At 41.9% G+C, this 26766-nt stretch overlaps 1 long non-coding RNA gene across 8 annotated transcripts in view; it reads left to right on the forward strand.

The window, feature by feature from the left end:
• Positions 1 to 26766, forward strand: part of LOC107650497 (uncharacterized) — a 61500-nt gene that overhangs the window by 14450 nt on the left and 20284 nt on the right. For 3 of the 8 annotated variants that reach the window (XR_008914356.1, XR_008914355.1, XR_008914352.1), the window contains 6 exons: positions 948 to 1089; positions 7976 to 12823; positions 18724 to 18865; positions 21459 to 21574; positions 25177 to 25318; positions 25418 to 25533. This is a non-coding gene — a long non-coding RNA (uncharacterized LOC107650497). Of the gene's footprint in view, positions 1 to 947; positions 1090 to 7975; positions 12824 to 17694; positions 18589 to 18723; positions 18866 to 21458; positions 21575 to 25176; positions 25319 to 25417; positions 25534 to 26766 lie in introns of those variants that run through there. The other 5 variants (XR_008914353.1, XR_008914349.1, XR_008914350.1 and 2 more) reach the window with 5 other exon arrangements.

The raw sequence follows: 26766 nt of genomic DNA on the forward strand, positions 1-26766 counted from the left end.
CCTTAGCATGGGATTGGTCCCTATCAAAACCAATCCCATGAAAGGGAAATGGGCATCATCTGTTACCCAGCAGGGGATTGGTCAAATTCAAGGCCAATCCTTCTCGGGAAATAAGAGGGAGGGAACCTTGTAGTATGCTGGGAGATATAGTCCCGTAGGCCACAACCATTGAATACCCACTGGATCTCTCTATGTAGAAGGAGACATGGACAGCTAGACTGACACACAGATTATTTGATCTGTTATTCTGTCTATTCGCCTACTGGTTCTTATGTCTGTCAGCCTGTCTGTGTTTCTTTTGTGGGTTTTCAAGTGTAGTGACAGGCTTGGGAACTACAAGCCCCATTGTGCCCCAGGGATCTTTACCTTTTGAGTCCTGGTTTGGGATTGGTTCAGAATTCGACCAATCCTTTGGTAGGGAAGGGACAATACCCATGGCCCCCCTTAGCCCAGAATTGGTCCATCTCTTTAGCAATCACGCACAGTAAAGTAGGGAGCATCATTCCTCACCCAGCCTAGGATTAGTGCAATTCAAGACCAATCCCAACCAGGAAAGTTGGGGGAGGGACCCCTAGAGCACTCTGGGGAATGCAGTTCCTCAGGCGACAACCTAAAAAGAGCAAAACTATATCTTGCTCTATATCCATGTAGACTTAGAGATGGACAAGGGGACCAACCAACAGACAGGACGACTGACAGACATAAAGCTTTGTTTATCTGTTTTTCTGTCTTACTGCCTTCCTGTCTATGTATCTGCCAGTCGGTCTATCTGTCTTCCCATCAGTCCTCTCTGGGTATCTGTCTCTATATAAGTATGTATGTGTGTTTCTGTCTATGTATGTATCTGTTTATCTGTCAATCTCCAGTGTCTGTCAATCTGTCTGTCCATTGGTCTGTCCCTCTATCTAATTCATCAATCAGTCGATCTTTCCCATTCTCCTTCTCAGGTATCCACTCTAGAAAATGGGAATAAGTGGTTGCAGGCAAGCAAAGCATATGATGGTGTCCCTGTGATGTTCAGGTGGCTCAGAAAATGCATTTTGTTCAAGATTGGAGGGGGAGTGGCAGACCTCCACTTTGGCCAGTGAGGTGAGTGGCTGTGGCAGACGGGATGATGGGTCCAAACCCTTCTTCTCAGACTCTTCTATGAGGTGCTGGAAGTCTTGAATAGGAAAGCAAAGAATCAAGGTCTCAGAGGCTAAGCTCAGCGCATTACTTACAGGGATCTTAATCTGTTGTCCTGACGTTTCCCAACAAGGAGCATTTACTAAACAAGAATGACACTTCCTAGGGCAGGATACGTAACAAAGTGAGGCACAGAATGTTATCCGCCATTGAGATCCCATGCACTCTAGTTAGGATACTTTACAAACTGTGGAGAGAAGAGATGTTCCTTAGCTGCAGACCCCACCTTTCACTGCTTCTAGTCACTCTTCTTGCTCATTTGAATGAGATGGCCAAAAAGAAACACCCTAACCTTGCAATGCATCTTTTTGGCAATAGTTACTATTCACTGCACTTGATATACACGATTTCACACATTAGTCCTAGCAAAACTTGGGAAGAAAAGATTAGACTGTAAAGTTAAGAATTTCTGGACCTCCTTTGGCCTTCTGTTGGATAATCCCCTGTGTAGATGGCCAGCTCCTGCCCTTGTCTCTAGCTTTTCAGAGGAATGAACTGTTGTAAAACTACTTGATAGACATTATTTGCTAACGTTTCTATCAGCTGCATTCAGAAGAAATACATTAGACATATAGTATAGTCCAAACCCTACAGAACATTGAGATGAAATGGAGAACTCAAGTTCTTCAACTTCTAGTTAAAGTCTTTCATAAACCACATTTGATAACTCTTTAGACCTCAAGCCCTGACATTTCCCTTCATGAAGAAACTTTCTCTATTTTAGTAGCATTAAAACGGTTACTCAGACACTCCATAGAACACTCTTGGTCTCACACTCCAACTGAAGCTTCCTATTCAACACTTTCAGCCAACCATTCACGCATGTCACCTATACTATCCTCGCTCTTCCTTCTACTAGAAATACTACTTCACTCACATACACAGATACCAACACTCAGTCACATACAAACTTTAGTCGGTTATGGAGCATGTGTTCAGGTTGTCCTGGGCTCCATTTTGACCGACTTACTTTGGAACCAGATTTGGTTGATATTCCACACTTTTTCTAACATTCCCAGGTACCTAGTCCCTCATATATAATATAATATAATATAATATAATATAATATAATATAATATAATATAATATAATATAATATAATATAATATAATATAATATAATATATAAAGATATATATATATATATATATAAAGATATATGAACATAAATTTCGCAGCAGTCCCACTGGGGTGTAGGCTGTGGCATTCACGGACACATGATTGCCCAGCTGGTTTCTGATTGAAGAGAGGTTCATTTCCCGAAAGTTTGGCTTACCAAACCAAACCCACTCAGTTTACTTCTGACTGTAAGTTTCAAAATTACCTCTAACTAGGAACACCACTACAATTCCCTTCTCTACTCTTTTTTTTACTCTAACTTCCTTTGCCCTGCCAATTTGTCTTTTTCTTCGCCTTGCCTGAAAGCACTTTAGCCTATGTCTAAATCTGCTCCTAGAGAGGAAATTTGTGGCTAGAGAGGAAAGTTTGGCTTACCAAACCGAACCCACCCTGCTGATTCCTCACTGTACTCAATGGGTTCATGTGTGTACCTCAAGTCTGGTGATCAAACTGGCTGGAGGTTTAGGTAGCCATAACATGAGAATCCTTGCCGGCTCACCATTTGTTTACTTGGAAATAACACAGAACTTTCAAATAGTCCAAAAAACCAAGTCTTGAATCAGGATAGGGATGAATCCCATATTGTATTCTTTATTCAGAGTCTGATGCCACGACTTTTACAGGGTATAAACCCAGGACTCTGGGGATGTTATGCCTGGGAGGGCCACTAGCCTAGATGACTCCTGCAAGTGTTAACATCCCGGATTTCACCCACCACCAAGGAAAACCCATGGACAATGCAATCAGTAAAGAAAGGGCCGTTTATTGAACTAGTGGCAACTTAGTCAAAAGAGTTCCGAGTTCCCTCCTGAAGATTCAGTCTTAAATACTTTTCAGCATGAATAACCCCCCTGCCTTCCTCATTCCAGTCCGTTATCTGTTGCATGCTCTTGGTCGAAAGTTTCCGGGTTTTTTTGCACCTGGGACCTTGGGCCTGAAGTTTATCTGTCAGTAGTTGGGACAGGTCCCAAAATTTCATCTGTCTGTAGCTTAGCATTTCTCTTGACTGAATATCTCAAGGCTTGGGCAATTTCCAACTCAGATCTCCTTCACAAGGAGGAAAAGTGGGGAACCTCTCTACCACATTGGGGAAATCTAGGAGCATGGAAAGATGAGTGACATTGCTATAGCTAAAAGGAATTCACTGACAGGATACAATCAAGCATAGGAAAGGAATCCTAGCAAAAGGCTAGGGTCTAAGAGAGTGGGGTGCTTACAGTGGATACTGAAGAATGGTCCTTGCCAGGTGTGGATCTTCTTGGGAAAGGGTCTCTTGATACAATTGGGGAGACTACCTAACTAGGATTGTCAGTCTCCTGAGGGTCCATACTCAGTCTGAAACTGCTCACCTGGGATTCTCTCAGGGTGGATTCCCATGGGAACAGGGAAGAAGGACAAACTTTGGGGTCTCCAACCTACAAGCCCTTCCATAAACACTTTTGCTCTCACACCAATCTCGCCATTCCCCAGTCTGAGGGAATATCAAAGGACAATGGCCTTCCCGGTTTTTCTATTGTCAACCTGGAATCAAGAAAACCCAAACTTGTGGCCTAGACGTATCTGGTGTAGCCTGGATTTCTGGAAGAGCTTGTACGTTGGAGTCCCCAACGTTTGTACTTCTTCCCTATTCCCCTGAGAATCTAGAGCGATAGAGCCAGACAAATAGAAAGACAGATAGGCAGGCAGACTGGCATATACGTAATCAGATAGGTAGGAGGGAAGATAGATGGATATAGAGATAGCACATAGAGAGACACATAGTCAGACACAGAAAGAGCGATTGACATGCAGGTAGACAGATCGAGAGATAAATAGATAGGAACATAGAACAAAAAAACAGAAACAGAAACAGAATGAGAGATAGAGACATTGACAGATTAATAGAACAACAGGATGCAGGAAGGTGAAACAAAGGGACAGACAGAGACAGATAGATGGAAGGGCATATAGAGGGAAAATGGAATCGAGAGACAGAGAGAGAGACACAGGAAGTCAGGCAGATGGATAGACAGACAGTCAGGGATAGACAGATAGCAATATAGATATATAGATACAGCTAGATCAATAGATTGATATATAGACAGAATGAGAGAAAAACAGACTGAGAGACACAGATAGGTGGATCGACAGACATACAGAAGGACTAAGAGATGAACTAGTTTCTCTGCCTTTTTGTCTATCTGCCTGCCTGTCTGTGTGTCTATCAGCCTGTCCTTCTGTCTGCACGTCCCACCTGGCTATATCTATGTGTCCATATGTTTATGGATGTATATTCGAATCTATCTATCTATCCATCTATCTATCTATCTATCTATCTATCTATCTATCTATCTATCTATCTATCTATCTATCTATCTATCTCTTTGTGTTCCTGTCGGTGTAATCTATGTATCTATCTACCTGCCTGTTTGTAAATGGATCAGTCTGTGTGTATGTCCTTTGTGTGTTTTAAAGTGTTGTGATAGCCTGGGGAACTACACATCCTAGTGGTCACATTCCTTTGAGTCCTGGCTTGGGATTAGTCTTGCATGGGACCAATCCCGCTTTGGGGGACAATGGCCATGGCCCTCCCTAGCATAGGATTAGTCCATTCCATGAAAGGAAATAATGGGCTTCATCCCTTTCCCAGCATAGGATCGGTCCAATTCAAGACCAATTCCCTCCTCGGGAATAAGGGAGAAAGACCCGTGGAGCACCCTGAGAGATGTCCTCCCCTAGGCCACAACCCTTGAAAACCCACAAGATCTCTTTCTATGAATATATGTAGATGGAGAGAGGGACAGCTTAACAGACAGAAAGACTGACAGATTATTTGATCTGTTATTCTGTCTATTCGCCTACTGATTGGTATATCTCAGCCTGTCTGTGTGTTCTTTTTGTGGGTTTTCCAGTGTTGTGACAATCTTGGGAACTACAACCCCCAGTGTGCCCCAGGAGTCCCATCCCTTTGAGTCCTGCCTTGTGATTGATCCTGAATTAAACCAATCCCGTGTTGGGGGAGGGAAAATGCTCATGGTCCCTAGTTAGCACGGGATTAGTCCACTTTAAAACCAATCCCATGAAAGGAAGATAGGCCATCATCCCTTGCCCAGCATAGGATTGGTCCAATTAAAGAACACTCCCTACTAGAAAATGACAGACAGCTACCCTTGGAGAATGCTGGGTGATGTAGTACCTTAGGCCGAATCAATGGAAAACCCAAGCTAGATCTCTCTATGGATCTATGTAGAGGGAGCGATGGACAATTAGACAGACAGAAGGACTGACAGACAGATTTGTCTATCTGTCTATCTAATATTCTGTCTATCCGCCTGCTGATAGGTGTATCTATTAGTCCACCTCTCTCACTTTTTGGGATTTTCCCTGGTTGTGACCTCCTTAGGAACTACAACCCTCAGGGTGCCCCAAAAGTCCCTCTTCTTTGACTCCTGCCTTGGGATTTGTCCCGAATTCGACCAATTGCGAGTTGGGGGATGCACAACGCCCATGGCCCCTCTTTAGCCCAATATTGGTCCATTTCAAGACCAATCACACACAGGGAAGTAGGGAGCATCATTCCTCACACAGCCTAGGATTGGTCCAATTCAAGACCAATCCCTCCCAGGAAATATGGGGGAGGGTTACCTGGAACACACTGGGAGATAAAATTCCTCAGGTTACAACACAAAAAAAGACATACTATCTCTAGCTCTATATCCATGTAGACTGAGAGATGGACAAATGGACCGACAGACAGGAGGACTGACAGACAGAAAGCTTCGTTTATCTGTTATTCTATCTTACTGCCTTCCCTATCTTGGGAATTGATCATTCTCAAACTTTTCTAACCAGCCTTTTATTTATGTCTTTATTCAACAATTTTCTATTTTATTGTTTTTCATATTATATTTAGTCAACTTAGCACATTATTCCTCCTCAGTGACAAGAATCATATTATGTCCACCATTCCGGTAGCTGAAGGGCAATTCCACTGGGTATGACATGTGTCCTTGATGAGAAGCTCTTTCCATGTTGTTGATGTTTGCACTTGGATGTCCATATAGAGTCTATATCCCCAACCGTAACCCCCTGGACCCTTGTAATCTAATAGTTGTTTTTCTTGGGTGTTTCTACTCCCACAGTTTTCCTTGTGAATTTGGATAGTGTTCTTTCTCATCAGTTCTGCCGGGTGGTTTAGGATGATTGCATTGACACTAATGAAGAAGTCCATTCCATTCCATTCCATTGTACCACGGTGCATCCATCTCTATGTACAATGTTCTCCTGGTTCTACTTCTCTCACTCTGCATCCATTCCTGGAGGTCTTTCCAGTTCCTGTGGAATTCCACCAGTTTATTATTCCTTTGAGGTCTATACTATTTCAGCACCCAGAGGTACCCCAATTTGTTCAGCCATTCCCCAGTTGAAGGGTATCCCTTCCTTTTCCAATTTTTGGCCACTCCAAAGAGAGCAGCTATCAGTATTCTTGGTCAAGCCTTTGTCCTTATTATGGGTATGTGGTAGAAACCCTGCAGTGCTATGGCTGGATCAAAAGGCAGACCTTCTTGTAGAGCCCTCTGGGCAGAGTTCGAAATTGCCCTCCAGAATGGTTGGATCAATTCACCACTCCAGCAACAATGCCTTCACATCCAGACTTTGCCTCATCCCCTCAAGCATTCATTATATTCCCTTGCTGTCATGTTAGCCAATCTGTGTAGCCTCCATTTTCAAGAGGAGACACATTCTCATTGATACTTTGCATCAGAGTTTCACCATTATTGGATAGATTCAAACTTTGAAACACCAGGCAGAGCCACCTATTAGTTGTTCGGGATTGGCAGAGGTACTGCTTACTCAAATGACAAAAAGGGGTCCCAGTACTGATGTTCGTCTAAACCCAATAGCACGTATGCAAGTTGAAACATTCCATTCACTGTATCAGTCTTGGCCATTAAATTTTTCAAATGTGCTAGGTAAAATGGAGAATCCTCTTCCTAGTGCTGGAATCTTTCAAACTGTGAATTTCTCTATAATTGTTCTTTCAAAAGTAACATCCTTGAACCTGTTAACTTGGAAATAATGCCGAGCTATCAATTAGTCATAAAAACCCAAGTCTTTAACCACAATTTCACCTTTCAAACAATTTTGAAATTCAAATTTAAAAGTTTTACACACACACACACACACACACACACACACACACATACATACACACATACACACCCTCCCAATCTAATTTTGGGGACGTGGGGATGTTCGGGATAAAAAACTGTTTTCATTCCCCTTTAACTCCTGAACAAATATAATCATGCTAGTCCGTACACCAAAATGATTGTTAAAATAAGCCTCATATCTTAGCCCTTGCCTTTCTGAGGATTTCATCATAGGATGACAGAACATTTGATCAAACAGGAGAAAAGTGGGAAGTAACTTCAAATAGGGGAGAAAAGCTCCCTAATTTGGAATATTAATGCCAGGTAGAAGTTGGTAATGATCAGCAGTCAGCTGTAGAGCTTGATAGAAACTTAGCTGAGCCATTCCTCAGCCCTTCCATTGGCCCTTGTGACTGTATCCTAACCCATTTTCCTCCATAGAATTTCTTTTCCCCATGATCTTTCCATAGAATTTACCCTTAGATGGCAATTCTCTCTCGCCATGTTAAGATTATCTTTCTTACTACCAATTCCTTCTAGGCTCCATCATTTCTTTCCTAACGTCTTCTGATTCGATTTTGAGACAACCCAGCACTCTGGAATCTTTGCTGCAACTTCTCCAATGGACAGATGTTCCATTCCATCCTCTTAACGAGGTAAAATGCTCCTATTTTCAACTTTCCTCCTTCAACTCAAAATGGAGACTAAGTCTGTCCTTTCCAGGTTCTCGACTTAAAGAGCCTTGGCTCCGGGTAAATAGAATTCTCAGGGGAAATCAAATGGCAAGTTTTCCCACGCTATAGTAATATTTCTCAAGTCAATGAAAAGGACAGGAAACAATTCTTCTCTGGATTCTGTATCTTGAGGGCTCCTTCGGATTTCTGCTTAAGGTGTCTCCTTGAGCAGTTCTTCAGTTTCTGGGCTGCAGGAAAATCTCATCCAGGCTTTTGGCTCCTAATAAACGTCTTGAGGTAAACCTTCCTTTCATAGGTTTTCATCTCTTCACCCACACACCAGAACTCGGGGGTAAAGTCCAGGGCATTCCTAGAAACGTCTTAGGAATTTCCCAGGTGGGGAATTCCTTTATTAGCAGTTATGTGCCAATGATGATCAGAAATAATGCACACAAAACCATCAGTTCTCTCCACTTCAAAAGGAAAATTAGTTCTCAGTATTCTCTGGTCTTTTCAAACAAAAACCTATCTATTTGGAATGGTTGCACTCTAGAAGTTGACCTTCAAAATGCCCCAAATCAGGTTGTAGTTGATGATGCTTTTCCTGTTTCAAAAACTCAAACCTGTAACATTTTCGCTCCAAAAACAAAACTTAGGGTTACTAAAGAAAAGGTTCAAAATTTCCTCTAACTAGGAACACCTCTACTATTCCCTTCCCTTTTTTCATTTTTTACTCTAATTTCCTTTGGGCTGCCAATTTGCCTTTCTCTTTTCCTTTGTTACAAGGGAATCACTTTAAAAGACTGATATATATTAATTTAAGGTCGCCAAGGAATCAGCTATGTAATTCCTAAATGAAAACTCAAGTCAGCCGTCAGCCTTTTTTGGAGTTTAATTACAATAGGAGCAAGAAAGGAATTAGAGATATATATAGAGAGAGAAAGGGGAGAGAAGGGAATAGGGCTTAAATACCCCTTCTGTTTAGGCTGGGCCAAAAGGCCCAAGCCCTTAGATAGCTGGGGCAAAAAAAAGAGATCAGTCCCTTTCACTCACGTGTCCAAAATGGAGAAACAGTCTCAGAGGCCCCCACCTTCAGCTTCCTTCAGAGCAAGCTTCCTCAGAGCCCAGGAACCACACCGACCAAAAAACTCAATCTCCCCCCGAGTCTCCAGACCCTCCTATCTTTAAGGAAACCATCCAAGTTGCCTCCCCTCAGTCCTCACATCTACCAATCACTCTTCATCAATTTCCCTGTCAATGGAGGCTCTCGCTTAACCCAGGACCGCCCAGAGGTTTCTGGCTTTTGCACATGTCTGTTGAAGGTCATATTTTTCAAATGATTAAATCTTTACTCTTTTGTTACAGCCCTTTCTAAATCCTGTTAACTTGAGTATGGTAGAGATTGGAATAATTAAATTTTGATCTAGGCTGCAGCCCTTACTCAATCCTGTTAGGACTGAATAGGGTGGAGATTTATTCCAAGTATCTCCATTGTATCAATTCTAAAATCAATCAAGACTCAAAGAAATTCCTGTTCTATGCTTAAGCATAGGTCAAAGTCCTTTCCATTGTTCAGCAAAGGGTTTCTGTCCTAAAGTAATCTTAAGAAGGGAAGAGAAGGAACCTCCCATGCCAATGGGGTTCCCATTCCAATAGACTATCAGTAAGAAATTTTCCAAGTATGAAATATCCCAATGGTGAAATTTCCAACATTTACAAGTCTAAGGAAATTTGAGGTTTACACCTTGCTGCAAAGCACTTTGGCCTATGGCTAAAGCTGCTCCTAGAGAGGAAATTTGTGGCTCAAGTAACTTGGAAATTTGTGGCTCAAGTAACTTGGAAATACCACAGATCTCTCAAATAGTCTGAAAAAACAAGTCTTAAATCAGGATAGGGATAAACCCCATATTGTATTCTTGACTCAGAGTCCGGTGCCACGATTTTACAGGGCATAAACCCTGGACTCTGGGGATGTTATCCCTGGGAGGGCCACCAGACTAGATGACAACTCCAAAGAACAAAAGAATTTGGGGAACATCTCTACCATTTTGGGGAAATCCAGGAACAGGGTAAGATGAGTGACTTTGCTCAACCTACCACGAAAATGGGAGGATTCAAACTCTACGGATAGCATCCAATGAAGCTTGAGAAAAGAATCACAGCTTGAGGAGAGGGTCTAAGGGAAAGGGCTGCTGACAGTGGAGACTAAAGATGATCCCTGATCAGGTGGGGATTTACTTGGGAAAAGATCTCTGAACCCACAGGGGAGACTACCTAAAACAAAGAGTGTCCTGAGCCTCTGCTTAGTCCTATCCAAGTAGAATTGTCATTCACTCTCCATTATTCAGCCTGAACCTGCTAGCCTGAGATTCCCTTCTGGATGGATCCTCACAGAAACAGGGAACAAGTACAAAGTTTGGGTCTTCAAGTTAGAAGCTAGTCCTAACTTTGGGGTACATCTGATCTTACTATGCTACAAGTTTAGGGTTTCTAGATTCCATGTTGACACTCTGTGTGTATATCTATCTCTCTGTCTATATCTATAATTCTTTCTTTGTGATTGTCCTTCCGTCATGTATCTATCTGCCTGTATGTATGTATATTTCTCCATCTGTCTGCAAGCCTGTCCCTTCTGGTTATCTGTATATATGTATGTATGTATGTATGTATGTATGTATGTATGTATGTATGTATCTATTTGCTTTTCTCAGTCTCTGTCTTTCTGTCCAACTATCTGTCTGTTTGTGTCTGTCAGTTTTTTTCTCTACAAAGATAGATAGATAGTTATGTGTGTGTGTGTGTGTGTGTGTGTGTGTGTGTGTGTGTGTGTGTGTAAGAGAGAGAGAGAGCCACAGATATGGAGAATGATAAATGGACAATTTGATAGATAGACCGATAGATATATACAGACAGACACATAGAAATACACACATATAGAATGAGATAGTTAGATTGATAGATAGATAGACAGAGAGACACAGACAGATATGTAGAGACACAGATACAATGACATTTAGACAGAAAGTTAGACTGAGGTATCGATATATTAGTAGACAGAGAGAATGAAAGATAGCAAGACAGAGGGTCAGACACAGATAGAGAGACAGAGAGAGTCAAGCAGATCGATACATAGACAGAAACAGACAAATATCTAGAGAGATAGACTTGGGTAGACAGAATCAAAGAGAGAGAGATAGAAAGATCACTGGGTTGATATAAAGAGAAGGAAAAAGAACAAACTTCTATACACAGACAGACTGATGGACAAAAAGACAGGACAGAGGAACGGACAGACAGACACCTGAACAGACAGATGGACCGATAGATTAGTTTCTCTGTCATTCTGTCTATCTGCCTTCGTTTCTGTGTATCTACAAGTCTGTCTCACTGGATGTGCAACTGTCTATTGATCCAGATTTTTGTATCTTTCTATCTCTGTCTGGCTCTCTATCTGTCTGTCTGTCTGTCTGTCTGTCTGTCTGTCTGTCTGTCTATCTTTGTCTTTGTGTATCTTTGGGTGTAGTCTATGTATCTATCTGCCTGCTTGTTTGTGCATGGATCAGTCTGTGTGTATGTTCTTGGTGTGTTTTAAAGTGTTGTGATAGCCTGGGGAACTACAACTCCCAGTGTGATGGAGTATTCCAACCCCTTTGAGTCCTGACTTCTGAATAGTCTTTCATGGGACCAATCCAGCTTTGGGGGGCAATGGCCATGACCCTCCGTAGCATGGGATTGATCCATTTCAAAACCAATCCCATGAAAGGAAATAATGGGCTTCATCCCTTTCCCAGCATAGGATTGGTCCAATTCAAGACCAATTTCCTCCTCGGAAATACAGGGGAAAGACCCGTGGAGCAGGCTGGGAGATGTAGTCCCCTAGTCCACAGCCCTTGAAAACCCACAAGATCACTTTCTATGAATCTATGTAGACGGAGAGATGGACAGCTTAACAGACAGAAGGACTGACAGATTATTTGATCTGTTATTCTTTCTATTCGCCTACTGGTTGGTATATCTCTCAGCCTCCCTGTGTTTCTTTTGTGTGTTTTCAAGTGTTGTGACAGTCTTGGGAACTACAACTCCCAGTGTGCCCCAGGAGTCCCACCCCTTTGAGTCCTGGTTTGTGATTGATCCTGAATTAGACCAATCCATTGTTGGGGGAGGGAAAATGCTCATAGTCCGTCCTTTGCACGGGATTGGTCCTCTTTAAAACCAATCCCATGAAAGGAAAATATGGCCATCATCCCTTCCCCAGCATAGGATTGGTTCAATTAAAGAACACTCCCTACAAGGAAATGACGGGAGGTGACCCTTGTAGAATGCTGGGTGATGTAGTACCCTAGGCCGATACACTGGAAAACCCAAGGTATGTCTCTCTATGGATCTATGTAGAGGGAGAGATGGACAATTAGACAGACAGAAGGACTGACAGATAGATTTGTCTATCTGTCTATCTATTATTCTGTCTATCCGCCTGCTGATAGGTGTATCTATTAGTCTACCTGTCTCAATTTTTGGGATTTTCTCCGAGTTGTGACTGCCTTCGGAACTACAACCCCCAGGGTCCCCGAGGAGCCCCTCCTCTTTGAGTCCTGGCTTTGGATTGGTCCCGAATTCGACCAATTGAGAGTTGGGGGATGCAGAATGCCCATGGCCTCTCTTTAGCCCAAGATTTGCCCATATCAAGTGGCAGACGTCCACTTTGGCTAGTGAGGTGAGTGGCTGTTGCAGACTGGATGATGGGTCCAAACCTGTCTTCTCAGACTGTAATATGAGGTGCTGGACGTCTTGAATAGGATTCAATAGGATTTTCAAGTTTGGGTTTTCAAGTGTTGTGGCCTAGCGGACTACATCCCTCAGCATGCTCCAGAGGTCCCTCCCTGTTATTTCTGAGGAGGTAATTGGTCTTGAATTGGACCAATCCTATGCTGGGCAAGGGATGATGCCCGTTATTTCCTTTCATGGGATTGGTCTTCAAATCGACCTATCCCATGCTAAGGACTGACTATGGACATTGACCTCCCCCCCAACCCGTGATTGGTCTATTGCCAGACCAATACCAATCCAGGACTCAAAGGGGTGAGACCCCTTCGGCACACTGTGAGTTGTAGTTCCCCAGGCTATCACATCACTTTAAAACACACAAAGGAAATACACACAAACTGATCCATTTACAAACAGGCAGGTAGATAGATACATAAACTACACCGACAGGAACACACACACACACACACAGAGAGAGAGAGAGAGAGAGAGAGAGAGAGAGAGAGAGAGAGAGAGAGAGAGAGAGAGAACGATAGACAGACAGACAGACAGAGGGACAGACAGACAGACAGGTATTGATAGAAAGATACAAAATTCTAGATAGGTAGAGTGTTGCACATCCAGTGAGAGAATTGTAGATACACAGAAACGAAGCAGATATAGAGAATGATAGAGAAACTAATCTGTCTGTCAGTCTGCCGGTTCATGTGTCTGTCTGTCTGTTCCTCTGTCTTGTCTTTATGTCCATCAGTCTGTCTGTGTCTGGAGGTCTCTTTCTCTTTCCTTCTTATCATGTCAACTTAGTGATCTTTCTGTCTATCTCCCTCTCTCTTTGAATCTGTCTACCCAAGTCTATCTCTCTAGATATTTGTCTGTTTCTATCTTTGTATTGATCTGCTTGACTTTCTCTGTCTCACTATCTGTCATTCTCTCAGATTATTAATCTATCAATACCCCAGTCTACCTTTCTGTCTATCTTAATTATATCTGTGTCTTTATATACCTGTCTGTGTCTTTCTGTCTATCGGTAAATCTATCTCTCTATCTATCAATCTAACTATCTCTTTCTATCTGTGTGTATTTCTATGTGTCTGCCTGCATATATATATATCGGTCTATGTATCTATCAAATTGTCCTTTTATCATTCTCCATATCTGTGGCTCTCTCTCTCTCTCTCTCTCTCTCTCTCTCTCTCTCTCTCTCTCTCTCTCTCTCTCTCTCTCTCTCTCTCTTTTGCTCTCTCTCTCTCACACACACACAGACATAACTATCTAACTATCTGTGTAGAGAAAAAAAACTGACAGATACAGACAGACATATAGATGGACAGAAAGACAGAGACTGAGAGATGCAAATATAGAAATACATGCATACATACATATACATAGAGATATTCAGAAGGGACTGACTGACTGACAAATGGATACATAAACATAGAAACAGGCAGACATATACATAGACATCACAGAGAACAGAGTAACACACAAAAAACATAGATATATTGATAGAGAGACAGCACACAGATAGACAGATATAAAAACAGAGAGAGAGAGAGAGACAGAGCAAGGAACAGACATGGACGGAAGGAAAATGACAAAGAAAAAATTAGATAGATAGATAGATAGATAGTCAACATGGAATCTAGAAACCCCAAACTTGTAGCTTAGTGAGATAAAATGTACCCCAAGGTTAGGAATAGCTTCTAAATTGAAGACTCAAAGTTTGTACTTGTTCCTTGTTTCTATGAGAATCCGCCTAGAAGGGAACCTCAGGGTAGCATGTTCAGACTGAATAATGGAGACTCAAGTGAATGCCAATTCTACTGGAATGGGACTAAGCAGATGCTCAGGACCCTCTTCGTTTTATGTAGTCTCCCCTGTGGGGTCAGAGATATTTTCCCAAGTAAATCCCCACCTGATTAGGGACCATCTTTAGTCTCCACTGTCAGCAGCCCTTTTCCCTTAGACCCTCTCCTCAAGCTATGATTCTTTTCCCAAGCTTCATTGGATGCTGTCAGTAGAGTCTGAACACTCCCATTTTCTTTGTAGCTTGAGCAAAGTCAATCATCTTTCCCTGCCCCTGGATTTCCCCCAAATGGTAGAGAAGTTCCCCAAATTCTTTTGATCTTTGAACCTGTGCAATATGGAGCTTTTGCCTTTCCCAGGGGCCAGTGTCCAGAGTACCCAGGGATTAATCCTCAGACTCTCTGTAGCCTTGTGGCACCCAGCCTTGTCTAGAGCTCTACTGTCACAGTGACCCCCTTTTCCTTGACTAAAGAATAATTTTTCTGACTATTTAATAGTTTTGTGCTTTTACAAGTCAACAGTAGTTACAGAAATACATAGAGAGATACATAAAGAGATACATAAAGAGATAAATAAAAACATAGACACATAAAAAAACACACGGAGATATACAGCCAGACCTGACTGGTGGACAGAGATAAGACAAACTCATGAGGAACACAGACAGGCAGGCAGATAATTATATTGACTACACAGACAGAAACACTAAGAGAGAGAGAGAGACAGAGAGAGAGAAAGAGAGATTCATACATACATCCATAAACACATGGACACATAGATATTGCCAGGTGGAACTTTGCCGACAGAAGGACAGGCTGATAGACACACAGAAAGGCAGGCAGATAGAAAAAATGACAGATAAACTAGTCCATCTGTCAGTTCTTCTGTATGTCTGTCAATCTGTCTTTCTGTGTTTTACAGTCTGTTTTTCTCTCAGTGTCTCTATATATCAATCTATTGATCTAGCTGTATCTATATTACTGTCTGTCTATCCCTGTCTGTCTGTCTATCCATTTGCCTGACATTCTGTGTCTGTCTCAATCTGTCTCTCCATTCGATCTTCCCTCGGTCTGCCGTTCTATCTATCTGTCTCTGTCTGTTCCTTTGTATCACTCTCCAATATTCTGATGTTCTATTAATCTTTCAATGTCTATCTCTCATTCTTTTTCTGATTCTATTTATTTTTGTTCCATCTTCCTATCTATTTATCTCTCTATCTTTCTGTCTTCCTGCCTGTCTATCTCTCTGTCTTTCTGTCTTCCTGCCTGTCTATCTCTCTGTCTGTGTCTGTGTCTGACTATGTGTCACTCTACGTGCTATCTCTATATCCATCTATCTGCCCTCCTCCCAATCTGACTATCCATCTGCCCGTCGGCCTGCCTATCTGTCTTTCTGTTTGTCTGTCTCTATCTCTCTGGATTCTCACGGGATCAGGGAACAAGTACAAACTTTGGGGTCTCCAACCTACAAGCTCCTCCGGAAACCCAGGCTACAACAGATCAGTCTAGGCCACAAGTTTGGGGTTTCTTGATTCCAGTTTGACAATTGGAAATTCCGGAAGGCCATTGACCTTTGATATTCCCTCAGTCAGGGGAATGGGGAGATTGCTGCGACAGCAAAAGTGTGTTCTAAAATTTTAACTCTGTCTTTGCAAGATAGGATTCATGGTGGTGATGAATCACATGGGATTTTACAAATCTCTGCCATGATCTTCATCATGTGTCAAATTGCAAGGAATTCTGTTTCCTGCAAAAGCCATACTGTGCCTGCATTAACAGGCCACCATTTCGCAAATACAGATTCTACTGTTTCCTGATTTGATGCACTGAATATATTCACAGCATCAGCAGTAAGGTTTGTAAACATGGAACCCCAAACTTGTGGACTCTTGTGATATGGTGAAACTTAGGTTTCAGGAGGAGGAGCTTGTAGTTTGGAGACCTCAAAGACTGTACTTGTTCCCTGTTCCCATGGGAATCCACCCTGAGGGAATCCCAGGTGAGCAGTTTCAGACTGAGTGTGGGACCCTTAGGTGAATGACAATCCTAGTTAGGTAGTCTCCCCACTTGTATGAAGAGACCCTTTCCCAAGAAGATCCACACCTTGGCAGGGACCATTCCTCAGTATCCATTGTAAGCAGCCCCCTCAAGACCCTGGCCTTTGGCTAGGATTCCTTTCCTAAGCTTGATTGTATGCTGTCAGGGAATTCATTTGTAGCTCTAGCAATGCCATTCATCTTTCTCTGCTCCTGGATTTCCCCCAAGTGGTAGAGAGGTTCCCCAATTTCTTTTCTTCTTTGAACCTGTCCAATCTGACAGAGACAGAGAGATAGTCACGGACAGAGACAGATAGAGAGATAAATAGATAGGAATATGAATCAAAAAGACATACAAACAGAGACAGAATGAGAGATAGTCAGAGAGATTGAAAGATTACTAGAACAACAGAATATCAGAGAGTGAAACAAAGGGACGAACATAGACATATAGATGGAAGGACAGACAGGGATAGACAGATAGCAATAGAAATAGATCAATAGATTGATATATAAAAAGAATGTTAGAGAAACAGAGTGAAAGACACAGACAGACGGATTGACAGACATACAGAAAGACTGACAGATGGACTAGTTTCTCTTTCATTTTGTCTATTTTCGTGCCTGTCTATGTTCTAAAAGACTCTCCTTCTGTCTGCATGTCCCACATGGCTATATCTATGTTTTCATGTGTTTGTATATGTATGTATGTATCTCCTTCCCCACCCTTTCTTTATCTCTCTCTCTCTCTCTCTCTCTCTCTCTCTCTCTCTCTCTCTCTCTCTCTCTCTCTCTCTCTCTCTCTCTCTCTCTCTCTCTCTCTTTATCTTTGTGTATCTTTCGGTGTAGCCTATGTATCTATCTGCCTGTTTGTTTGTACGCGGATGAATCTATGTGTATGTAGTTTGTGTGTTTTAAAATATTGTGACATCCTGGGGAACAACAATTCCCAGTCTCCCCAAGGGGTCTCAACCGTTTGAGTCCTGCATTGGAATTGGTCTGGCAATGGACCATTCCCGTGTCTGGGGAGGGTGACTGTCCATGATCCCTCTTTAGCATGGGATTGGTCCATTTTAAAATCATTCCCATGAAGGAAAATGGGCATCATCCCTTGCCCAGCATAGCATTGGTCAAATTCAAGACCAATCCTTCACTGGAAATAAGGGGTATGGACCCCTGTAGCACACTGGGAGATATAGTCCAGAAACCACAACTCTTGAAAACCCACATGACCTCTCTCTATGAATCTATGTAGACAGAGAGATGGACAGTTGGACAGACAGAAAGACTGACAGATTATTTGATCTGTTATTCTGTCTATTTGCCTACTAGTTGGTACATCTGTCAGCCTGACTGTGTCTCTTCCCTGGGTTTTCAAGAGTTGTGTCAGCCTGGAGAACTACAACCCCTATTGTGTCCCTGGAGTCCCTCCCTTTTGAGTTCTGGCTTGGGATTGGTCCGTAATTGGGCCAATCCCGTGTTGCGGGAGCAACAATGCCCATGGCCCCTCCTTAGCCCAGGATTGGTCCATCTCCAGAGCAATTACACACAGAAAATAGGGAGCCTCAATCCTCACCCAGCCTAGGATTGGTTCAATTCAAGACCAATCCCTCCCAGGAAAGATGGGGGAGGGACCTCTGGAGCAAACTGGAGGATGCAGTTCCTCAGGCCAAGACCCAAGGAAAGTCACACTATCTCTAGCTCTAAATCCATGTAGACTGAGAGATGGACAAGGGTACTGACAGACAGGAGGACTGGCAGAGAGAGAGCTTCGTTTATCTGTTTTTCTATCTTACTACCTTCCTGTATATGTATCTGTAAGTCAGTGTGTCTGTCTGCCCATCAGTCCTCTCTGGGTATCTATCTCTATATAGGTATGTATGTATATACCTATCTATATATGTATCTGTTTATCAATCGATCTCCAGTGTCTGTCATTCTGTCTGTACGTTGGACTGTCCCTCTATCTAACTTATCTGTCCCTCAATCTTTCCCATTCTACTTCTCAGGTGTCCACCCTAGAATATCGGGATAAGTGGTTGCAGGCAAGCAAAGCATATGATGGTGCCCCTGTGGTGTTCAGATGGCTCAGAAGATGTATTTGGTTCAAGATTGGATGGGGAGTGGCAGACCTCCATTTTGGCCAATGAGGTGAGTGGCTTTTGCAGACTGAATGATGGGTCCAAACCCTTCTTCTCAGACTGTTCAATGAATAGGAAATCATGGAATCAAAATCTCAGAGGCTAAGCTCTGAGCCTTACTTACAGGGATCTTAACCTGTTGTCCTGACTTTTCCCAAAAAGAAGCATTTACTAAACAAGAATGGCATTTCCTCGGGCAGGCTATGAAACAAAGTGAGGCAACTGGTTGCACTCTGGAAATTGACCTTCAAAATGCGAGAAACCAGGTTATACTTGATGATGCTTTTCCTTTTTCAAAAATTCAAACCTTTTATATTTTTTCTCCAAAAACAAAACTTAGAGTTACCAAGGAAAACGTTCAAAATTTCCTCTAAGTAGGAGCATCTCTAAGATACTTTCTGTTTTTCTTTTTTTACTATAATTTCCTTTGGGCTGCCAATTTGCCTTTCTCTTCACCTTGCCTCAAAGCACTTTGGCCTATGGCTAAAGCTGCTCCTAGAGAGGTTATTTTTGGCTCAATTGAAAAATGTTCAGGGTTTACTTAGCTTTGAAAGCAAAGTCTTTTCCCCCACATTTCGAGTCCATTGACAATGATTGAAAGACCAATAAGGTTTGTAGTTACCCATCTGCAAAGTAACTTTTTTACTCCAGAAATCACACACACACACACACATGGTAATCTAAAAAAAACCACTCCTGCTCTTTGAAAACAAATACCAGCTTGACAAAAATGTGAAATGACTGCACTCAAATAACCAAGTTCATACCTCAAAGGAAATGCATCTTATTGGAAATACTCAAAATTCACTACCCTTGATATACACTATTTCCATACATTAGTCCTAGCAAAACTTGGGATGAAACGTTTAGACTGTGAAGTCAAGAACTTCTGGACCTCCTTTGGCCTTCTGTTCCATAATCCCCAGTGCAGATGGCCAGCTCCTGCCCTCCTCTCTAGCTGTGGGGAGGAATAAACTGTTGTAATACAACTTGATAAACATTATTTGCTAACGTTTCTATCACCTGCATTTAGAAGAAATACATTAAACATATAGTATAGCCCAAACCCCTCAGATCACTGAGAAGAAACCAAGAACTTAAGTTCTTCAGCTTCTAGGAGAAGCTCTTTCGTAAATCAAATTTGATAACTCTTTAGACCTCAAGCCCTGACATTTCAATTCATGAAGTAACTTTCTGTATTTTAATAGCCTTAAAGTAGATACCGAGACCCTCTATAGGGTCTCTCTGTCTCTCACACTCCAACTTAACCTTCCCATTCAATGCTTTCAGCCAACCATTCACACATATACTCTCCTCGCTCTTCCTTCTCCTAGAAATACTGCTTCACTCACATACATAGGTATGTACCACACGTCTGGTGGTCTAACTAACTGGAGGTTTAGGCAGCCATAACTTGAGTATCCTAACTGGTTCGTCATTCCTTAACTTGGAAATACTACAGATCTCTCAAATAGTCTGAAAAACCAAGTCTTGAATCAGGATAGGGATAAACCCCATAGTGTATTCCTTACTCAGAGTCTGATGGCACGACTTTTACAGGGCATAAACCCCTGACTCTGGGGATGTTATCCACGGGCAGGCCACCAGGCTAGGTGACAACTCCAAGGAACAAAAGAATTTGGGGAACCTATATACCATTTGGGAAAAGGAGGGGCAGGGAAAGATGATTGACATCACTATGGCTACAAAGAAAATGGGAGTGTTCAAACTACACTGACAAGATACAATGGAGCTAGAGAAAAGATAGACATATGCAGGCAGACATATAGAGAGACACACAGATAGAATGAAATAGATACATACATACATACATACATATATACATACATAAATAGAAAGACACAGACAGATATATAGAGATACAGTTAGATATAATGACAGATAGACAGAAAGCTAGACTTTTTTTAGTTGTTCTTTCAGTAATAACTTGGAAATAATGGTGAACTTTCAAATAGTCAAAAGAACCCGAGTCTTTACCCATAATTTCACCTTCAAATCTAATTTGAAATTCAAATATAAAAGTTTCAAAATTGAAATAAGCTCAAAATGTCTCCAGATTAAAAATGAGACACACGCACACACGCGCTCACACACACACACACGCATACACAACATACCATCCTAACTTTGGGGAGGTTGGGAAGCGAGGGATTGGAAAACTGCTTTCATTCCCCTTTAACTTCTGAAAAAATATAATCATGCAAGTCTGTAGGTCAAAATGATTGCTAAATTAATCCCCATATTCTTAGTCTTGCCTTTCTGAGGATTCATCATAGGATAATAGAATATTTATTTTAACAAGAGAAAGGTGAGAAATAACTTAAAATGGCGGAGAAAAGCTCCCTAATTTGGAAAAAGAATGTCTGGTATAAGTTGGAAATGATCAGCAGTCAGCTATACAGCTTGATAGACACTTAGCTGAGCCAATCCCAAGCCCTTCCATTGGCCCTTGTGACTGAATCCTAACCCATTTTCCTCCAAAGCATTTCTTTTCCCCACGATCCTCCCATAGAATTCACCTATAGATTGCAAATCTCTCTCGCCATGCTAAGATTATCTTCCTTACTACCAATTCTTTCTAGGCTTCTTCATTTCTTTCCTAACATCTTCTGATTCGACTTTGAGACAACCCAGCGCTCTGGAATCTTTGCTGCGACTTCTCCATTGAACAGATGTTCCTTTCCAACCTTTTAACAAGGTAAAATGCTCTATTTTCAACTTTCCTCCTTCAACTCAGTCTGGGACTAACTCAGTCCTTTCTAGGTTCTCTAGTTAAAGGGCCTTGGCTCCAGGTAAATAGGATTCTCAGGGGAGATCAAATAACCAGTTTTCCCTCTGCTGTAGAAATGTTTCTCAAATTAATGAAAATGACAGGACACAGACCTTCTCCAGATTCCGTATCTTGGGGGCTCCTTCAGATTTCTCCTAAAGATGTCTCCTTGAGCATTACTTCAGATTCTGGGCTGCAGGAAAATCTGGTCCATGTTTTTGGCTCCTAATAAACATCTTGAGGTGAATGTTCTGTTTCATAGGGTTTCATCTCTTCACCCCCTCGACAGAACTGGGAATTTGGGGGGAGTAACATCCAGGGCGTTCCTAGAAATATCTTAGGAGTTTCCCAGGTGGGGAATTACTTTCTCTATTAGCATTCATGTGCCAATGATCATCAGAAATTATGTGAACAAAGCCATCAGTTCTCTCTACTTCAAAAGGAAAATTAGTTCTCAGTATTTGCTGGTCTTTTCAAACAAAAACTTATCTATTGGAATGGTTGCACTCAAAAATTGACCTTCAAGATGCCCCAAATCAGGTTATAGTTGATAATTTTTTTCCTTCTTCAAAAACTCAAAACCATAATATGTTCTCTCCAAAAACAAAACATAGGGTTACTAAGGAAAAGGTTCAAAATTACCTCTAACAAGGAACACCTCTAAGATTCCCTTCTCTTTTGCATTTTTTACTCTAATTTCCTTTGGGCTGCCAATTTGTCTTTCTTTTTGCCTTGCCTCAAAACAATTTGGCCTATGGCTAAAGCTGCACCTAGAGAGGAATTTAGTGGCTCAATTAAAAAATGTTCAGTGTTTCCTTAACATTGAAAGCAAAACCTTTCCCCTGTATTTCCTGTCCTTTGACGACAATTGAAAGACCCATCAGGTACATAGTTGCCCATCCTCAAATGAACTTTCTTTACTCCAGAAATCACACACACACACACACACACACACACACACACACACACACACACACACACACACACAAATACGGTAATCTGAAAAAATCAACACTAACTCTTTTAAAACAAATACCAGCTTGACAAAAAATGTGAAATGACTTCACTCAAATAACCAAGTTAATACCTCGAAGAAAATGCATCTTATTGGCAATACTCAAAATTCAGTGCCCTTGATATACACGATTTCACACATTAGTCCTAGCAAAACATGGGAAGTAAAGATTAGACAGTAAAATCAAGAATTTCCGGACCTCCTTTGGCCTTCTGCTGGATCATCCCCTGTGCAGATGGCCAGCACTTCCCTTATCTCTAGCTTTTCGGAGGAATGAACTATTGTAACACAGCTTGATAGATATCATTTGCTAACGTTTCTATCACCTGCATTCAGAAGAAATCGATTAGACATACAGTGTAGCCCCAACCCCACAGAACATCGAGATGAAATGGAGAACTTAAGTTCTTCAACTTCTAGTTAAAGTCTTTCATAAACCAAATTTGATAACTCTTTAGAACTCAAGCCCTGACATTTCCATTCAGGAAGAAACTTTCTCTATTTTAGTAGCCTTAAAACAATTACTCAGACACTCTATAGAACACTCTTGTTCTCACACTCCAACTGAATCTTCCTATTCAATGCTTTCAGCCAACCATTCACGCATGTCACCTATACTATCCTCGCTCTTCCTTCTACTAGAAATACTGCTTCACTCACATAAACAGATACCAATACTCTGTGACAAAAAAAGTTAGTCAATGGGGGAGCGTGTGGGCAGGTTGAACCGGGCTCCATTTTGGCCGACTTACCTTGGAACCAGATTTGATTGATGTTCCACTCTCTTTCCAACATTCCCAGGTACCTGGTCCGTAATATATCATATATATATGTAACTATGTCTAGATGTGAACATGAACTTGGCAGCAGTTCCACTGGGATATAGGCTGGGGCATGCATGGAAAAGCGATTGCCCAGTTGCTTCCTGATTAAAGAGAGGTTCCTTTGCCAAGAGTTTGGCTTAACTAACCGAACCTACCCAGCTGATTCCTGACTGTACTCGATGGGTTCTTGTGTGTACCTCACATCTGATGGTCAAACTGGCTGGAGGTTTAGGCACCCATAAGTTGGGTATCCTGGCTGGTTTGCTATTTGGTAATATGGAAATAACACAGAACTCTCAAATAGTCCGAAAAACCAAATCTTGAATCAGGATAGGGATGAATCACATATTCTATTCTTTTCTCCGAGTCTGGCGCCAAAACTTTTACAGGCCATAAACCCTGGACTATGGGAATGTTATCCCTGGGAGGGCCACCAGGCTAGAAGAAAACTCCAAGGAACAAAAGAATTTGGGGAACCTCTCTACTATCTACAAGTCTATCTCACTGGATGTGCAACTATCTATCTATCCAGATTTTTGTATCTATCTATCTGTCTGTCTATCTATCTTTATCTTTGTGTATCTATCAGTGTAATCTAGGTATCTATCTGCCTGCCTGTTTCTACATGGATCAGTCTATATGTAGGTGCTTTGTGTGTTTTAAAGTGTTCTGACATCCTGGGGAACTACAACTCCCAGTGTGCCCCACGGGTCCCACTCCTTTGAGTCCTAGATTGGGACTGGTCTGGCAATGGACCAATCCCAGGTTGAGGGAGAGTCAATGTACATGGTCCCTCCTTAGCATGGGATTGGTCCAATTCAAGATCAATCCCACTCCGGAAATAAGTTGGAAAGACCCCTAGAGCACACTGGGAGATGTAGTCCACTAGACCACAACCCTTGAAAACCCACAAGATTTCTCTATGAATTTATGTACCCATTGAGATGGACAGCATTCAGACAGAAGGACTGATAGATTATTTGATCTGTTATTCTGTCTATTCTCCTACTTGTTGGTATTTACTCTCAGCCCCTCTGTGTTTCTTTTGTGGGTTTTCAAGTGTTGTGACAGCCTGGGGAACTACAACCCCCACTGTGACCCTGGAGTCCCTCATCTTTGAGTACTGGCTTGGGATTGGTCCGCTATTGGACCAATCCCGTGGTGGGGGATGAACAATTTCCATGGCTCCTCCTTAGTCCAGGATTGGTCCATCTCAATGCCAATCACTCATAGTAAAATCGGGAGCATCCTTACTGACCCAGGGAATGATTGGTCCTATTCAAGACCAATCACTCCAAGGAAATATGGGGGAGGCACCCCTGGAGCACACTGGGGGATGCAGTTCCTCAGACCACAACCCAAGAAAAGCCACACTATCTCTAGCTCATTATGCATGTAGACTGAGAGGTGGAGAAGGTGACAGACGGACAGGAGGACTGACAGACAGAGAGCTTCCTTTATCTGTTATTCTGTTTTACTGCCTTCCTTTTCATGTATGTGTCAGTCTGTCTATCTGTCTGCCCATCAGTCCTCTTTGGGTATCTATCTCTATATACGTATGTATGTATGTACCTTTCTATGTATGTATCTGTTTATCAATCGATCTCCAGTGTCTGTCAATCTCTCTTTCCATTGGTCTATGCCTCTGTCTAACTTATCAATTACTCGATCTTTCTCCTTCTCCTTCTCAGGTTTCCACCCAAACATATCGGAATAAGTGGGTGCAGGCAAGCAAAGCATGTGATAGTGCCCCTGTGGTTTTCAGATGGCTCAGCAGATGTATTTGGTTTAAGATTAGAGGGGGCGTGGAAGACATACACTTTGGCCAGTGAGGTGAGTGGCTGTGGCAGACTGCATGATGGGTCCAAACCCTTCTGATCAGACTCTTCCATGAGGTGGAAGATTATCTTCCTTACTACCAATTCTTTCTAGGCTCCATCATTTCTTTCCTAACGTCTTCTGATTCGACTTTGAGACAACCCAGCACTCTGGAATCTTTGCTGCGACTTCTCCAATGAACAGATGTTCCTTTCCATCCTCTTAATAAGGTAAAATGATCCTATTTTCAACTTTCCTCCTTCAACCCAGTCTGGGGACTAATTCTGTCCTTTCTAGGTTCTCTAGTGAAAGGGCCTTGGCTGCAGGTTAATAGAATTCTCAAGGGAAATCGAATAGCCAGTTCTCCCTCTGCTGCAGAAGTATTTCTCACATCAATAAAAATAACAGGAAACAATCCTTCTCTGGATTCTGTATCTTGGGGGCTCCTTTGAATTTCTCCTAAAGATGTCTCGTTGACCATTTCTTCAGATTCTGGGCTGCAGGAAAATCTGGTCCAGGCTTTTTGCTCCTAGGAAACATCTTGAGGTAAATCTTCACTTTCATAGGTTTTCATATCTTCACCCCCCTTCCAGAACTGGGGTGGGGTAAAATCCAGGGTGTTCCTAGAAATGTCTTAGGAGTTTCCCAGGTGGGGAATTCCTTTCTCTATTAGCTGTCATGTGCCAATGATGATCAGAAATAATGCGCACAAAACCATTAGTTCTCTCTACTTCAAAAGGAAAATTAGTTCTCCTTATTCCCTGGTCTTTTCAAACAAAAACTTATTTATTGGAATGGTTGCACTCTGGAAATTGACCTTCAAAATGCCCCAAATCAGGTTATCCTTGATGATGCTTTTCCTTTTTCAAAAACTCAAACCCCTAACATTTCCTCTCCAAAAACAAAACTTAGGGATACTAAGGAAAAGGTTCAAAATTACCTCTAACTAGGAACACCTCTACTATACCCTTCTCTTTTTCTTTTTTTACTCTAATTTCCTTTGGGCTGCCAATTTGCCTTTCTCTTCACCTTGCATCAAAAGACGTTGGCCTATGACTAAAGCTGCTCCTAGAGAGGAAGTTTGTTGCTAAATTAAAAAATGTTCACGGTTTCATTGGCTTTTTTTTATTTTTAAACATTATTTTATTTGGTCGTTTTCATACATTATTCACTGGAAACAAAGATCATTTTCTTTTCCTCCCCCCCCCCCCGGCCGCCTTTCCCTCTCCCATAGCCGACGCATGATTCCACTGGTTATCACATGTGTTCTTGACTCGAACCCATTTCTCTGTTGTTGGAATTTGCATTATAGTGTTCATTTAGAGTCTCTCCTCAGTCTTATCTCCTCCAACGCTGTAGTCAAGCAGTTGCTTTTCATCAGTGTTTTTACTCCCACAGTTTATCCTCTGCTTGTGGGTAGTATTTTTTAGATCCATGCAGATTGTTCAGGGACATTGCATTGA

Source organism: Monodelphis domestica, chromosome X, assembly GCF_027887165.1.
Source record: "Monodelphis domestica isolate mMonDom1 chromosome X, mMonDom1.pri, whole genome shotgun sequence".
Taxonomy (NCBI): domain Eukaryota; kingdom Metazoa; phylum Chordata; class Mammalia; order Didelphimorphia; family Didelphidae; genus Monodelphis; species Monodelphis domestica.